Genomic DNA, 6585 nt, shown 5'->3' with positions numbered 1-6585 from the left:
CCAGCAGTGTGTGGCTCTGGCCAGAGCTGCACATGGTGACAAGGGGCGGGGCCAGGCTGGCCAACCTCTATTGTGTAGGGCTCCCCATGGTGCATGTGCAGCTCCTGGCACTCCTGAACCACCAGGGGAATCCCCAGGTGATGGAGTCGGCTGCCACCACAGAACCAGATGGCAGGACTCCCTGCCACATGCAGCAGAGTGCCCGGCAGCTGCGCGTGGCAGGGAAGGCAGCCAGCTCCATTGTGTGGGGCTTCCCTCAGTGGTGCTGGGAGCTCTTTGTTGTCATGTGCAGTGTTAGCCAGAGTTGTAGGGCTGTCCACCATGCCAGCAGCAGGGGCTGTCCACCATGGCGGGGGGAGGTGCATGTGTAGGGGGTCACCACACACCCCCACCCTCCCTCACACCCACAGTCTGCCCACCTGAGCTCCAAGCTCCCACCACCCCCTGCATGGCCGGGACCTGCATGATGCATCATGGAGCCAACCCAGCAGCACATAATTCCCGCCCCAGGCTGGGACCCACACGTTGCAGCACAGAGCGAGCCTGGCCTGACGCAGTGGCATGCTAGAGTGCCAGGAGCTGTGGGAAGTCCTGTGCCATCAGGCTGGGCTGGCTCCATGCCTCCACATGGTGCTCTTGGCACTCTAGCTGGGAGCAGCACGTAGAGGCATGGAGCCCGTGTCTTGCAAGCCCCATGGAGTGGGGCGATTGCTGGTGATTCCCCATGCTCCTCCCCCATTCTTACCTGAATTTCCACTCTCAGACAGAGGGAAGGCTGGGGAAAAGCCAGAGGGGCACCAGCTTCTGCAGCTAGGCTGAAGCTCCCAATCTGCTGGCGGTGGGGTGGGGTGGGATGGGGCAGGACAGGTTGGGGTTGGATTGGTCGCGTAGCAACCAGAGCCTGAGCTGCTTGGTGCTATAGTTGGCGCCTCCTGCAGCCAGTGGCTCCCCCCCCTGGCCCCTTGTGAGCTTTTTGTAGGGACGCACTGGCACTTGGTCAGCTTTTAGAAGGCAGCCACCGGCAGGTAGTAAGTGCCTAAATTTTAGAGGGCCCCCGCAGGCCAGATAGAATGGCCTGGTGGGCTGGATGCCAGGGGCCATATTTTGCCCACCCCTGAGTTAGCACATACATATGTCTTTACAGAATCAGGGAATTTAAATATATAGTAGTTTCATGATTGTCTGCGCCACTAATTAACCATCTGCATGGGCAGTTATCACCATTACCTTCTCAGTATAACTGAGACACACGTGTTTTGAAAACTGTGCTTTAGTTATAATCAGCAAAAACAGTAGTTGCAGTTTCTGGCAGATAAATAACAAAATCTATCAAAGTGGCAAGTTAAAAAAATTATTTGAAGAAAAACAACTATTTAATTCCTGGGTGATTTCCCCCCCACCCCTTTTTATGAATGCTTCAGTAGACAAATGAGCAGCACTGAAAAAATCAGTATCAGTTTTAATAAGGTCTCTGAGGTGCTTGATAAAGAAGCTTAGGACAAGGATGCAACTATACTGTCTGCAATTTTTGTTTTTGCAGCATTGAGCTAGTAGCAGCCAACCAAGCTGATTTCATGTTTAGCAGGTCCAAATTAATCTAATCTAACATTTGTAGCAATGTCTAAAGGAGATGCTGCTCAATAAAGCTGCCTACTTGCATTGCCACATATTCTTAGTGCTGTTTTTTCCTTTCAGCAAGCAAGGAAAGCCTTAGAAAAGGAATCAAATCCAGTCCAAGAGGCTGGGAATCTTAAACACTCAGTCTCAGTACTAATTCATGTGAGGTCTCAAAATGAAGTCAATGGGACAGTCTGTGTGAATAACCACTAGTCAGTTCAAGAAAGAAGTGGGCTGCAGAGCAATATGGGAACCAAGGGCACATCCAGATGAGTGTGCATGTGTGTTTCCCTGGGGACAAATAGCAGCAGCACATAGTTATGCCACTGCTAGTTGTCCCTGGGGAATGCCCCTGCACGTGTGCTATGGTGCATGGCAAATTGCCCCAGCAGACTTACCTGGGCTCCTGGGCACTCCAGGGGCTCCAGCGGCAGCAATCTGGGTATGCAGAGCCTGGCCAGCAGCTGGAGTGCGGCTTTGGCCAACCAGGCTCCATTTTCAGGGATCTCATGCTGCTGCCACATGTGCCATGCTGCTTTTTTTAGCGCACTTTTTTTTTTTTGATCCTGGGATTTCCTGATATCTGTTTGGCTCCACACTGTAAATAAGCAGTACGGAGAACCAAGTCACGTGTGTGGGGTGCTTTTTGTGGCATCTCAAAAGCCTTTGAGGTGCCACAAAGCTCACATGCGTGCTTGTGTGGACGTGCCCCAAGAGTCAGTAAAGTATGAGTTATTAGTAAAATGTGCTTTTATTCAGTGCATAGTTAGCTTCACATATACATTTAATTAAGCAGTTGTGCTTTCATTTAACTTAGGGGTATACCTGCTTGTCATTCACTTTGCTGTATAAACCATTCTATTCTCATAGTATCCATAACATTTTTAGAAAAAGGGAACCTCTGAAGAACACTGAAGTTAATGTGACTTTCCTGCTGTGTAGTTGTAGATGCACTAAAATCTAAACGGTTTAATATACATTGGCGCGAACATCTTCCTTTACATGCCTGCCTTTAATAGAAACCATTTTTAAACATTTTATGTAATTCCTGCTCAGTTCTCTTGTTTTGCCTTCAGAAAAGGAAACTTCCTTCTTTGGAAATAACAAATAACAGCCCTGGACCACCAGTACTCACATACTGGTGAGCGGCTATATTTCACCTGTACTCTTTGGTTTCTTCCCTGTCACTGAAATGCAAAACTTTTATTGTTTCAAGAATACTGCAGACCTTCAGTTCATCTGAAGGAGCTAAAGATGTTGTAAACACTGATCTACATTTGGAAGCAGGTAGAGCCATTACAGAGGTTTTGTCTCCTTGTTTACTGACAGCCCAATTCTGCAGTGTTTCTGAGAATTAATCCTGTTGGTGTCAAACTAAAGTGAGGTTAGGTGAAAGGGTAGGATGGTTTGTTTAAAGGGACTACAACCCAGGCATAGCTGCATTTTTCTGGGGAGCACACCCTGGGGAAGAAACCATGGTGCTATGAGTTGGGGAAGCCAGACTTCCCTAGTCTAGAGAGGTCTGGAGTAAATTTTTAAATCAGAATGTCAGGAAGAACAATCTGAAAAGAGGACTAGAGATAGGCAGACTATAGAAGGATACTGGGGAGGAATGAAGTGAAGAAAAATATTTTGTCATTCCTCTGTTTCAAGGAGTGGGAGACAAAGCTTGCAAGAAAGGACTATGGAATTCTTTAAATTGGGAAAAAAAACCCCAAAAACCAGGTAGCCCCCAAATAACTACTACTCCAAGATTACTAGACTAAAAGGAGCTTTATTGTCCAAGGAAGGCCAGAGTCACGCTGTGCTTGGTCTGAACTTCTTTCTGGCTGTTTGCTCTAGAGGCCAACAATTTTACTTCTTCAAAAAGCCAGATTGCATCAAGTGACCTTCCTGAAGAGGAAAGTTACAGACCACAAAGGGTAACTCCTCAGGAGTGGAGAGTGAAGAAAATGATACATAAGGTAAAGTGAGAAAACATACAGTAATTTGCACAGTTCCTAATTCACACAGTTCCTTTCTTCCCTGAATTTCTGCCATTAGCAATAACAGCCCCATTCATAAAAATCTGAATACTTTCACTGTATGGTGCATGAAAGACAACAAGTACCTGGTGTACATGTAATCTCTGACAGTAATCTCAGATGTGTTATAACTGTGGGTGCAGAACAGAGCTTCCTGCCCCCTCCAGGCTCCCCATGTAGGCACTGCTGGGACTTCACAGGCTTGATCCTACATGCCCTAGGAATTCTCCTGCAGGATCATGCCCCTGAAGCCCCAGGAGTACCTGCCCAGGTTTCCCTGCTTGCAGAGGCATGCCTTGGGAATGGGCCACCAGGAGAGTCTCTGCATGTACCTATCAAGCTGCCTCACTCCAGGTTGGCACAACAGTTGATGTCTATGTCTCCCAGTGTACTGGAACACATCCTGGCACAGGTGATCCTGCTCCAAAGACAAGGTCTATTTATGGCTGTAGACCAGGGTTGGGCAAAATGCGACCCACGGGCTGGATGCAGCCTGCCAGGCCATTCTATCTGACCCACGGGGCCCCTAAAAAATTTAGAGAATTAATATTTATCTGCCCTTGGCTGCCTGTCATGCAGCCCTCGATGGCTTGCCAAAACTCAGTAAGCGGCCCTCCCCCCAAAATAATTGCCTGCCCCTGCTGTAGACAATCAAGGTTTTTTAAGCTTTGTTTTTGCCAATGATGTCTTTATCCCTAAACACTCCAACTCATGGTAAGGAATGATAATTCATAGGTATGTGATTCTTAGATGCCAATTCTGTTCCAGTGCTTTCTGTATTTTTACCATTACCACATTGCTTAAAACAACACTTCTTTTGTACCTATTTCCCAAAAATGAAAATATGTTAAAATGTTTGTTGACTTTTTCCATCCCAGTGACAAGAAAAACAGGCCCAGCACATTCTCCGTTTTTTTTTCTTTCAGTAGGGTTAAGATTACAGCCCAAGTAAATATCTTTGGGACCTGTCCTTGTTTACTAAGACTGTTGCTTATATTTGTCTCAAGGTGACTTCAAATAGTCCCTTTCCACCTGCTTCTGACACAATTAGTCTGCTTGGATGTTGTTGGTTTGCATTTGTAGAGTGTATAACAGGTCACTGTCCTACTTTTTGCAGAAGATACCAACAAACCTCTCAGGGGCTGATAATGTGATAACCTTTTCTTCACTGTGGCAGATCCTGATTTTAATTTGCTTGCATCAATGGAGATAAAAAAATTATCTCACGGTGAGAGTTGTATAGAAGAAATTGTGGTGTGTGTGCACGTGCACGTGTGTAAGTATATGTGTGTACACACCAAAAATAATATTGTCTACCAATTATACCCTCAAAAAGAAAATTTCCCAGTGTAACAAAATAGCATAAGGAAAGCTTCTTGACTCTTCATGTATTTATTTAATATACTTATTGATTATGCACCTAATGTTTTGTCACTGATGTACTACATAATGAAAAAATAAATATAGAGCTAACTAAGAGCATGTCTATGCTGCAAATGCACTGTATCAAAAAGCAGTGCTTTCAAAAGAGTGGGCAGAATGGATCTCAGAGATTCTGGATCAGTATTTTAGAAAATACAAGCAAGCCCTTTGTGAAGAGCAGTTTTTCCTTTCCTTCAGGCTCAACATTACTACATGGTGTTTACATTCAGGGATAGCCATGGGCATAGCTTCTCCATCCCTACCATGCCTTCCTTGAGCTGCAAATGTAACTTGCCCTTCTGGGAGCTGTGAAAGAGTGGGATCCTTATCCTTGATCTCTTATTATTCCCCACTCCACTCTGAAGGTCCTGACAGAATAGAGCTACTGACAGAATAAGGCACTAGTCAGCATGAGCACACTTTCCATAGAGCATGAATTATCATTAGAAACCAATCTGTAGAGAATTGTTTGGCATTTGATTACATTATTTTTTAACCACATGAAAAATAAATGTTTAAAACCCAGTTGTAGGCAGTGTAACAACTCTGTATATCTGTGGTGTTAAGTGGAAGAGAAAAGAAAAATATTTGAATTATAGACGGAAAAAATACTTCTCTCTTGCATAGTCCTTTCTCTGTCATACAAAGGGACCATGTTGAGAGAGAGTGATAGGACTCCATTTTTTAAGAAGCATGGAGAAAACTGATGTATGCTCAGACCTACTCATTCATCTCCTGCTAGAGATACATGCTAACTGAGAAAATAGGGTGAAAGCAAGAGATAAAATCCAAAAGAGGAAGGGTAGGCAGTGCAAAGGGATAGAGGTAAAGCTATGACAAACAGCCTTCAGTTCACCATGTATGCCTCCTCCATCCTTCATGAAGGAGACCTCCTGATCAATAGTAGATATATTACTCTTTGTTTATAGTATGGGAGAGATTTTAGGTTTTTAGGGAATGAAGAACTGGATTCAGGACTGGGTCCTGTGTTTTATAGGTGTTGAGCCAATATTTGACTCAAGACCTAGTTTTACTCTCACTGAAGAAGGCTTTTGGCCATAGCTGTAGTGATGCTGAACTCCTCAACGAGTTCTTTGCCTCAGTGTTCCTAAGCGAGGGGCACGACAAGTCTCTCACTGGAGTTGTAGAGAGGCAGCAGCAAGGCGCTAGACTACCAAGCATAGACCCTGAGATGGTGCAGAGGCACTTGGAGGAACTGGATGTGTTTAAGTCAGCAGGCCTGGATGAGCTCCATCCGAGGGTACTGAAGGCACTGGCCGACATCATTGCACAGCCACTGGCGGGAATATTTGAACACTCATGGCGCACGGGCCAGGTCCTGGAGGACTGGAAAAGGGCCAATGTGGTCCCTATTTTCAAGAAGGGGAGGAAGGAGGACCCAGGCAACTATAGGCCAGTCAGTCTCACCTCCATCCTTGGCAAAGTCTTTGAAAAAATTATCAAGGCTCACATTTGCGAGAGCCCGGCAGGACAAATTATGCTGAGGGGAAACCAGCACGGG

At 45.6% G+C, this 6585-nt stretch overlaps 1 protein-coding gene across 1 annotated transcript in view; it reads left to right on the top strand.

The window, feature by feature from the left end:
• Positions 1 to 6585, top strand: part of CUNH14orf132 (chromosome unknown C14orf132 homolog) — a 169334-nt gene that overhangs the window by 420 nt on the left and 162329 nt on the right. The gene's annotated exons all lie outside the window — the stretch shown is intronic.

Source organism: Alligator sinensis, unplaced genomic scaffold (genome assembly GCF_000455745.1).
Source record: "Alligator sinensis unplaced genomic scaffold, ASM45574v1 scaffold47_1, whole genome shotgun sequence".
NCBI classification, from domain to species: domain Eukaryota; kingdom Metazoa; phylum Chordata; order Crocodylia; family Alligatoridae; genus Alligator; species Alligator sinensis.
Note: the sequence above shows the minus strand (reverse complement) of the source record. Positions and strands in the feature narration are given on the sequence as shown.